The sequence below is a fragment of the Myotis yumanensis genome, unplaced genomic scaffold, assembly GCF_028538775.1.
Source record: "Myotis yumanensis isolate MYYU_CA2020_CCGP unplaced genomic scaffold, mMyoYum1.0.hap1 SCAF_10, whole genome shotgun sequence".
Classification (NCBI taxonomy): Eukaryota; Metazoa; Chordata; class Mammalia; order Chiroptera; family Vespertilionidae; genus Myotis; species Myotis yumanensis.
The window spans coordinates 39,190,810-39,202,251 of NW_027223761.1; positions in this window are offsets into that span (position 1 = coordinate 39,190,810).

Sequence of the window (11,442 nt, forward strand, 5' to 3'; positions counted from 1 at the left end):
AATGTGACATAGAAATAGAAAATGGAATGACGAGGAGTGCCAGCAGAAAGCTAGAAGAGGTAAGAAATGGATTCTTCTGTGCTAGCACCTCAATGTTAGCCCCATACAACTCATTGCAGACTTCTGGCCTCCAGAACTATATAACAATAGCTTTTTGTTGGTTTAAGCCACTAAGTTTATGATAATTTTTCATAGCAGCAATGGTAAACTAATACAATCTCCTTCATCAAAAATGTCTCCTCTCCCCCGCACCCCCCGGCTGGGTCATTCCTATAAAATGTTTTGATATTGCCAATACCTAAAACAAACTCATAAACTAAACTTCTTTAAGCACATTGTCTATTCTTGTGATAGCCTCTTTCCTCTGCTAAATTAAGAGCAAAAAAATATGAAGTATTACCCACTTCTAATGGGCTTTTTTTCTCCACCCATGAAAATGGCTTTTATCAAGGTCATCAGTGGTTTTCATCTTAGAAGACACATGATCAGTTTTCTATCATTATCCTCCTGACCTCTCAGAAGCATTGAACATGGTTACTACACCCTCCTTTATAACACACTTCCTTCTCCAGGCTTCAGGAATCCCAAGTATGTCTCATTCCCCATCTCCTCTGTGGATGCTTCTTTTTAGTCTCCTTTACCTCTCCTCTAAATGTTGCTCTCTTCCAGGGTCCTTCTTTCTTCTCTAGCTATCCTTTCTCCTTAGCCAAGCTTAAAGTCCCATCCCTTTAAATACTATGTACAGCTGACTCTCTAATCAATATCTCTAAACAGGACTCATCCTTTAAAAGATATGCCCCACTTCAATCTACTTACTATTGCCACTTACCTGCCTAATTGGTATTACAAATTAAATATGAACTCCAATAAGCCTATGTTATAGACTTTGACCTTATTAAAGTACGAACCCATCATAATCTATTTGCTCAGGTCAAAATTCTAGAAATCATCTGTATTAATTTTCTATCTCTGCATAACAGATTACCGTAAAACTTAGCAGCTTAAAATAAGATCAATTTATTACTTCACAGTTTTCATGGGTCATGAGTCAGGTTTGAATTAGTTCGATCCTTTGCTCAAGATTTCAAAAGGTTGCAATCAACTGACAAACTGAAATTCGCATCTGGAGCTCTGGTCCTCTTCCAAGTTGTTAGCAGACCTCAACTTCTTGCAGATGTAGGAATGAAGTTCCATTTTCTTACTAGCTATCAGTCAGATTCATTCCCAGCCTCTAGGCATATAGCCCACACAAGCAGTTGGCTACATGTTCTCTTGGGATCAGTAGGCGCACACCTGCTGCTTCTTGCCTCTTTATTTTTCTTTTAATTTTTATTGTTGAAAGTATTACATAAGTCCTCCTTTTTTCCCCATTAACCTTTTCCAGCCCTCTCCTGTCCACTCACCCCCAGGCCCTCACCACCCCATGTCTGTGTCCATGGTTTATGTATATATGAATACTAGTTCATTGGTGGATCTCTTCCCACCCACCTTCCCTGCCTTCCCTCTGAGGTTCAACAGTCTGGTCATGCTTCTCTGACTCTGGGTCTATTTTTGATCACCAGTTTATTTGGTTCATTAGATTTCACATGTGAGTGAGATCATTTGATACTTATCTTTCTCTGACTGGTTTATTTTGCTCAGCATAATACTCTCCAGGTCCATCCGTGCTATTGCAAATGGTAAGAGGTTTTTTTCTTTTTTATTGCTACATAGTATTCCGTTGTGTGAATGTACTATAGTTGTTTTACCCACTCATCTGCTGATGGGCATTTAGGTTGTTTCCAAGCCTTAGCTATTGTAAACTGCGCTGCTGTTAACATAGGGGTGCATATATTCTTTCTGATGAGCATTTCAGGTTTCTTAGGACATATTTCTAGAAGTGGAGTGACTTGGTCAAATGGGAGTTCCATTTTTAATTTCTTGAGGGAACTACATATTTTTTCCACAGTGGCTGCATCAGTTTGCATTCGCACCAGCACTGTACTAGGGTTCCCTTTTCTCAACAATCTCACCAATATTTGTTGTTGCTTGATTTGTTGATGATAGTCATTCAGACAGGTGTGAGGTGACATTTCATTATGGTTTTGATTTGCATCTCTCGCATAGTGACTTTGAGCATTTTTTTTATGTGTCTCTTGGCTTTCTGTATGTCCACTTTGGAGAAGTGTCTATTTAGGTCCTTTGCCCAATTTTTAATTGAAAGTTTGTCTTCTTTTTGTTAAGTTGTATGAGTTCCCTATATATTTTGGAGATTAACCCCGTATGAGATGTATTATTGACAAATACGTTCTCCCATGTAGTGGGCTCTCTTGTTATTTTGATGACGTTTTCTTTTACTGTGCAAAAGCTTTTTATTTTTATGTAGTCCCATTTGTTTATTTTCTCCTTAATTTCCCTAGTCCTAGGAGATGTATCAGTAAACATATTGCTAGGGGAGATGTCTGAGATTTTGATGCCTATGGTTTCTTCTAGGACTTTTATAGTTTCACGTCTTACATTTAAGTCTTTTCTCCATTTTGAGTTTATTTTTCTGTATGGTGTAAGTTGGTGGTCTAGTTTCTTTTTTTTTCATGTACCTGCCCAATTTCCCCAACACCATTTACTGAAGAGACTGTGTCTGCTCCAATGTATGCTCTTGTCTCCTTTGTCAACATAATTCTGGAAGTCCTGGCCATGGTGATCAGACAAGAAGTACAAATAAAAGGAATCCAAATTGGAAAGGAGGAAGTAAAACTCTCACTATTCACAGATGACATGATACTGCACATAGAAAACCCTAACGATGCTATCAGAAAACTGCTAGATTTAATAAATGAGTTCAGAAAAGTAGCAGGATACAGAATTAACACCCAAAAAACCATAACATTTTTATACACCAATAGTGAACTCTCAGAAAGGGAAACTAAAAAACGAATCCCATTTGCCATTGCAACAACAACAAAAAATCAAGATACTTAAGAATAAACTTAACCAAGAAGGTAAAAGACTGGTACTCGGAAAACTACAGGACATGGAAAAAAGAGATAGAGGAAGATATAAACAAGTGGAAGAATATACCATGTTCATGGATTGGTAGAATCAACATCATTAAAATGTCCATACTACCCAAAGCAATCTCTAGATTCAATGCAATCCTCATTAAAATACTAACGGCATATTTCACAGACCTAGAAGAAACACTCCAAAAATTTATGTGGAACCAAAAAAGACCCTGAATAGCTGCAGTAATCTTGAAAAAGAAGAACAATACCAGATATCAAGTTATACTACAAAGCCACTGTACTCAAAATAGCCTGGTACTGACACAAGAACAGGCATATAGATCAATGGAACAGAACAGAGAACCCCCAAATTGACCCAAGCCACTATGCTCAATTAATACCGCTTTTAAGAGTTTACCTGCTTAAATTAGGCCCATCTAGAATAACCTCCCAGAGAATCCTGCCTACTATGTCATCCTTGAGTTTTCACTTTCCTTCACACCCATAACAAATTCATCAATAATTCTAGTTAGCTATGCCTATTAGATAAAGCCTGAATTTGACCATTGCTCATTATCTTCCTTCCTAAAATATTAGTCCCAGTCACCATTTTCTTTAAGCCATTGTAACAGTCTCTTAAATTTTACCACTCCCTTTTTCCTGGTAATTTCTATTCTCCATCCTCATCCAAGTGACACAGTAATCTTCCTAAAGCTCAACCAGATAATGTCATTCTCACGCTTCAATGTTAAAATTCTCTAATTGGAATTTTGTTAAAAAATAAATGAGATGAAGTGTGAAAAGCAACCTGCCCACGATGTGAATGATGTTCAGTACATATTAGTTGCCCATTTAATTCATAGCATTACTAATAGAGGAAAATAATTGACGTGCATAGATAAGTATAATTATAAGACAAAGTAGAAGTGTCGTAAGTATTGTTGAAAGTTGAAAGTTAGGTAGCATTGCATCTTTTGGAGAAAAAGAAAATAGACCTTGGAAAAGAAATGACATTTTATAGTAACTTCAAGAATAGCCAGGGTTTTGATGGAGAGAAAAGAGATAGATCGGTGATGACAGTAGTATTGCTGATATAATGGGTGGTGGTGATAATACTAGCATTATCATCAAACACTTACCTACCTATAAAAGTTATATTTTTAGGAGTAAGAAGCATAGCAAAAGGTTGAGGATCCCATAGTTACAAAGGAATCAGGAAAGCAATTTTCCATGCCAGTATTATTTATACCAATTTTCACATGCAAATTTAATCTCCCCAAATCCCTTCTAATCTACCCAACATATACAAGTAATGAAAGTATAAATATTTTCAATTCTCTTTAAAATTTTCATTCATTATCCCTGTCCATAACGCACTTACTTTTTTAAAATTATTTTTTCACTTAATAAATAAAGTTTGCATCTCTTATATAGTGACTTTGTTTTTTTAATTGATTTTGAGAAAGAGAGAGAGAGAGAGACATGAATTTGTTGTTCCACTTGTTTATGTATTCATTGGTTGATTCTTGTATGTGCCCTGTGCACTGACTGGACATTGAACCCACAACCTTGGCATAGCAGGATGATGCTCTAACCAACAAGCTACCCGGCCAGGGCTGCATTTACTTTTTTCCCCTACCTATTGAATAATAGCATGGCTACATTTTCCTCCATAAGACCTTTATCTCAGTCTCTTCCCCACAAACAGCCATCATCTAAAAGAGAACCTTGAGAATTCCAGCAGTGGAGCACAATTGTGGAGAGTGAGAGGGCAAAGTAAGTAGCCCCAAAGCTTTGAGGAATATCCTATATGTATTACCAGCCGTGGCTAGTGTTGCTCAGTGATTAGAGCATTAGCCCATGCACCAATGGGTCATGGGTTCAATTCCTAGTCAAGGGCACATGACTGGGTTGCAGCTTCCATCCCCACACTGGTTTGGGTGCACGTGGGAGGCAACCAATCAATGTGTCTCTCAGACCCATTTTCCTTCCTTTCTCCTCCTCCTCCTCCTCCTCCTCCTCCTCCTCCTCCTCCTCCTCTTTCTCCTTCTCCTCCTCCCTCTCCCCCTCCTCTTCCTCCCTTATTCCTGCCAGTTTCTCTACAAATCAATGGAAAAAATATCCTTGTGTGAAGGTTAACAACCAAAAAAGGACATGCATTATCAGTTCATATTTTCCACTTCTTTGCCTCACTTCTCTCAAACCATTGGCCTCATATGTGTTTCCCATCATTCCTGTCATTATCCATAACCGCCTCTCTAGTTCATGTCAGTAACTGCCATATCATCAGTTTCCCAGCATTTAGCTGCACAGAATGGAAAGCAACTTGAAGACAAAGCTTCTTTACGTCCTTGAGGACCTCTTAGAGGAGGAGTTCACAAAGTTCAAGTTTCAGCTCACAAACACAGCTGTTTCCGAGGAGTACCGCCACATACCTCGGAGCACTCTCCATCAAGCATCCCGAGTGAAACTTGCTGACCTACTGATACAGTTCTACGGGAATGAATACTCCACGACTGTGACTGAGAAGGTCCTGATAGCCATAGACCAGCGCAACCTAGCAGAGAAGTTACGTCAGGGTATAGAAAAACGTGAGTCTACACCTAACCTACTCCTCTGTTTGCTGGGCAGGACTCAAGCCTTTTTCTGAAATCTTCATATCTTAATTAATTGAATACACACAGAGACAGCATAAAATATAAAAAGAACTGTGTGTCATGGTGCTTTTAAAATTTACTTTTTGAGATAAAATTCACATCTAAAATTCCAATGTAATTCCAACATCTCAGCCATGCTTGAGTTTGATTCTGATGCTTGCTCTGTATCTTCAAACTGTGCTTTTTTGCTTTTAGTATGCCTTGTAACTTACTGAAATTGTACATAATGCACTAGGAAAAGAAACTGAGGTAAATAGCCCTTAAGTGTGAGGTTTTATGCTTATCTGGCTAGGAGTTAGGCTCTGCTTACTGTTTGCTATAGCTGTGGTGTCACAGGCTAAAAATGCCTCTATTGTCCTTGTTTTAGTTTCTCTTGTCTTTGGGTCTTCCTGGGAGCGTCTTGAAGAAGCTTATATGTAGTCCTTTCATATTCTCTAGTCATTATACAAGAACCCTATTGATGTGGTGGTAAGGTAGGGGGGAAGGAAGTATCCTAAAGTCCAATGACTATACAGTTTTATACCATTAGTGGGGGTTTTGACTTAAAACATAATAAGCATTTCCTGTAGTTTTAATCAATAATTCTTAAGTACCATTTTCTGTTTTCTGCTCTCATACAATAGAATTTACTAAAGAATATTGGGTATTTGACATGAGCTCTAGAAGGGCTTGAACCAGGCTTGGAAGCTATTGAGCCAGGCACCATGTCCAACAGCACACCACAGAAGTAGCCCAGGAAGATGTCAATGTCTTTATTGATAGCTATAGATGTCACAGCTTGTCCAACCTCCAGCCTGATGCTGGCACTAGAGATGGCCACTAGAACCCCTGTGCCTGCTGCCCCTGGAAAATGAACATAGCTTCTGTCCCTGCTATTACTATTGCCACAGTGGACTCTATGAGGTTCCTTCTTCTTTGGCCACTAATTCCTGGTTCTATTTTAAATGGCTACTGCTAATATTCTCCATCCTATTGGTGCTCTGTAAATAATTTTGCCAAAATGCCATGTCAGACATTTTAGTGTTTCCAAAATATCAACATAATGCAGAATGTTGTGAAAATTACCTTCATAATAGATCATGGTGCTCGTGTTATTTCATTCCATTAAATTTTTAAAAGTTGAGAGCAGTCAAATAATTTTCTAGAATTAGTATACCAGCTTACTCCTATACAGTGCGTGAAGTACGGTCATTTTAAAATATTAACTTATGGGGAGAGTTTTATCACTTAAAAAATATATTTTAAATATTTTATTTTGTTCAAAATGTTATTCGTGAATATAGTTAAAAATTAAAACATAACCTTGATCCTTTTCTCACAAAATAACCCCTCTGAACTCAATTTTTCTTTTTTTCCTTCTTTTTAATCCTTACCTGAGAATATGTTTTTATTGATTTTAGAGAGAGAGAAACATTGATTGATTGCCTCCCATATGCACCCCAATTGGGGGTCAAACCCACAACCTAGGTAATGTGCCCTGACTGGGAATGGAGCCTGCACCTTTAGGTGTATGGGCCAGTGCTCCACCAACTGACCCACCCATTGTTTTCGTTTAAATTAAGTTTATTGGGGTGATAATGGTTGATAAGATCATATAAGTTTCAAGTGTACATTTCTATAATACATGATCTGTATATTGCACCGTGCACCCACCACCCAAAGTCAAATCTTCCATCACCATACATTTGACCCCCTTTACCCTTTATTATCCCCACCCCCTTTCCTCTGGTAACCACCCTACTATTGTCTGTGTCTATAAATTTCTGTTTATATTTCTTGTTTGCTCATTGCTGCTTTCAGTTTTATATCCCACATACAAGTGAAATTATATGGTTCTTAACTTTTTTCTGTCTGACTTATTTCACTTAGCATGATATTCTCAAGATCCATTCATCACCCTGACTGGTGTGGCTCAGTAGGTTGGTGCATCATTTTGTACACTGAAAGGTGGCAGGTTTGATTGCTGGTCAGGGCACATACCTGGGTGGTGGGTCAAATCCCAGGTCAGGGCATGTGTGTAAGGCAACTGATAGATATTTCACTCTCACATTGATGTTTCTCTCTCTCCCTCTCTTTTCCTCCCCCCCCCCCAAAAAAGTCAATAAAAGCATGTCCTCAGGTGAAGATTAAAAATTTTTTCAAGTTTTTTTTAAATAAAATGGCAGTATTTCATCTTTTCTTATAGCTGAATAGTATTCTATTGTATATATGTACCACATCTTTTCTATCCAATCATCTATTGAATGACACTTCAGTTGTTTCCATGTCTTGGCCACCATGAATAATGTGGAAATAACATAGGGGTGCATATATCTTTGTGAAGCCCCTCTTCTGGGTACCTATCCCAAAAATTTGAAAACATTATTTGCAAAGATCAACTTTTTTTTTTTTTATGGTGGTGACTGCCATATCTCTAAATAGCATCCTTTTACCACTCTTCCATAGGCTTATCAATATCACATCCATTAGTTCCATTAGTTTATCAACACCAATATCATTTCAATATAACTCATTGCTATCCCACAATAATAGGCAAGCCTTTTGCTCAGTTATGCCACCTCTCGCTTCCCCACCCACTCTCTTCCAAATAGATTTATGGCAGTATTTTTAGTTTATATACAGGTTATATTTGAATTTTACTTTTTAATTTGGTCTATTATGAGAGGCAATAGCTCAAAACTCCCCCAAATACTTTTACTTTTATATGATCAAGTTGAAAATTTTCACTTTTTTAGAATCATAATGAAAGTCTTTCAACTTTTATTTATAGTTTATTTCTAAACGTTGCAAATCACTTACTTATACTACTATACATATGTAAATTCCAGTCATAACAAAATCAAATATAGTTTAATTATTATAATTTTTTTGTTTTTACTTTTGCTTTCATGAAAATTTCTCAGAACCATATTTTTTGCATTGTGCATATTCATCACATCCTTATATTCTTCCAGTATCTCAAATATCCTACCAAGTTAATGGGCTCTTCTATTCAGCCATTTGTTTCTTAATTTCCTCCTAGAGCCTTCCTAAGAAAGGGTATGTAGACAGTAAACTTTCAAGATTGTTACTTTCTGGAAATAACTTTAATCTCTTCTCATACTTGAAAGGTAACTGGTTTGAGGTAGAAAATCCTTTTACCTTATTATTTTTGAAAGAAATATGTAATTACTGATAGTGAGTCTGATGCCAACCTGATTATCATTTTTTCATCAGTGGTCTATGGACCACCCTGCCCCTGCAACAAATGATATTAAGGTCTTTATGTTTGATGTTGTAAGATGTGTAGTGATATAAAGTATTTTTTTTTCTGTTTCTTATGCTGGAAACTTCACAAGCCTTTTTGCTATGAAGACTAATGTCCTTTAGCTCTATCACCAGTGATGTGAAGTTTCACAGTCCTAGCCACAAACGAATCTACTTAGCTACAAAATATGCCCACAAACCTGTCATTCTGACTGACACTCTACTCTTGGTCATTAGCTGGTGGGGAAGAGGCTAAGCTTTAGCAACACTGCAATTCTGACTCCATGTTTTAATAATCATGAGAATAATACACTTCGTTTTCCCTCCAAAGCTGGATCTTCCACTGATAATAAAGCTCCAAAGAAGAGGAAGCAAGATAAAGAAACAGGAACAGATGGATTGCAAAAGGTTTGTAATCACCCCAGATACTTTTATTCTGGAAGAGAGAGGAGTTTCCAGGCCATAGAATGCTCACAATCTCAGAGGCTTACTGGCTTCCACATCCTTTGATATAGCAGAGTCATTCGACATTAGAAACAATGTGCCTACAAGGTGTCTTGGAGAAGAGCAGGATCCCAGAGAGGCCTGGTTATGAATCCTGTCACTTCTGTGTAAGCAGGCATTTGCTTGATCTTTTAATGAGTTTTTCTTCTCCAAAATGGGAATAATAATAATAATAATAGGGCATTATTAAAATTGATGGTTACCACCTGGTTGGCATGGCTCAGTGGTTGAGCGTCAACCTATGAACTAGCAGGTCAAGGTTTGATTCCAAGTCAGGGCACATGCCTGGGTTGCAGGCTCAATCCCCAGTGGGGGGTGTGCAGGAAGCAGCAAATCAATGAGTCTCTCTCATCATTGATGTGTCTCTCTCTCTTCCTCTCCCTTCCTCTCTGAAATCAATAAAAATATATTTTTAAAAATTTGATGGCTACTAAATAAGTCAAATTCATTTTCCTTTCACCTTTCCTCATTTTCTGCGTCTGCCCATACATACTAGATTACTTTCTGTTTCATATTTATACTCAAACTTCAGACATCTTTTCCTGTGCTTCTTGTTCTCATTATCTAAGATATCTCCACCCACTTACTTTGCCTAAGAAAATCTTGTTCATTCAATAATATAACACGTGCAAATTGGTGAACACAACTACCTTATGGTAAATGTTTTTCTATTTCTTTTTAAATTATCTTCTCTTCCTATCCCCCTTCCATGAGTATATGTTATATCAGTTTGGTAAAGCCTTTCCTGGCCTTGAATCCCAAGATGATCTAATCAGTTCTTTAAATATGTTGCCAATGCATTTTGAACTTGTCATCATTTATTCATGTCTTCATTATCTAATCTAATAAAAGTGTGATATGTAAATTAACCATCACTCCATCACAAAGATGGTGGCGCCCATAGCGGCCAGGGCAGGACGCTGGCCTCGTCATCCTGGCAATGAGGCCAGCATCCCGCACCCGGCCATGAAGGGAGGGAGGGCCTCTGGGCAGCAGGCACATGCCAGGGGTGGGGGCATGCTCTGAGCGGCCGTGGAGCAGCTCGGAGCACTCTGCCACCCCAGCGGACAGGGCGCGGCAGTGAGTGAGCAGCGGAGAGCTACTAGCAGCGGTGGGTGGGTGGCCAGCTGAGGCAAGAGGCAGCAAGCTACTCATGCACGGATTCATGCACAGGGCTACTAGTTCTATTATAGTGCAGGATAATTAATTATTTATTCATGTCTCTCATAGTTAAGTTTTAAGCTCTTCAGCCTATATTATGCTTCATCTCTTGGTCAACCCATTACCTAAAACTTAGAAGTACTCTATTATTTGAAAACTAATGAATATATTTATGCATTCATACTTGATAAACTTCATACCTGATAAACTTAAGCCTTTGCTATAGAGAGACAATAGTCATCATCATTGTCTATATTTCTTTCTAGAAATTTAAAAGTATATTTAACAAAAAGAAGATATCCAATGAATCTGCTTCTAGTTCCAGAGATCCTCAATCAAGCAATGATAAGGAAGAAACAGCCCAAAAGCAACACTTTCTTCACTTACTCAGACGGCTTAATCTGGAAAGTTATTATCCCAAGAAAATGACCAAAGTCAACACTCTTTTGATAAATAAGACCTCCCTCTGTGACACTCAACCAAATGCTGAGGGGGAGCTACCAGTTTGTTTTCTAGAGAAACTTTTGGTATTAGATTATCATTTGCGGTACCTGGTTTACAGAGGCAATATAGATACAGTATCTACTGGGCCCCAGACACTTAAACCCACAGAACTAGGAAGAACATTTGAGGACTTTTTCATTATAAAAAGAACAAAACCAACTACAACACAAACTTACATCCACCCAATGGATGTACAAATGGCAATTTTTCACTGTGCAGATGACTTTACAAGACAGTATGTTTTAACCAAACTTTCCATTTGTCAGTTTGCTCTCCCACTTTTGGTGCCCGATCCTTGCGTTCCCCAGATTGAGTTTCCTCTTTGGTCTCTCAGGCAAATCAGGAGAAGCTGGAAAGAGGTGGAACAAATAGGATGGGAAAAAAAAAAT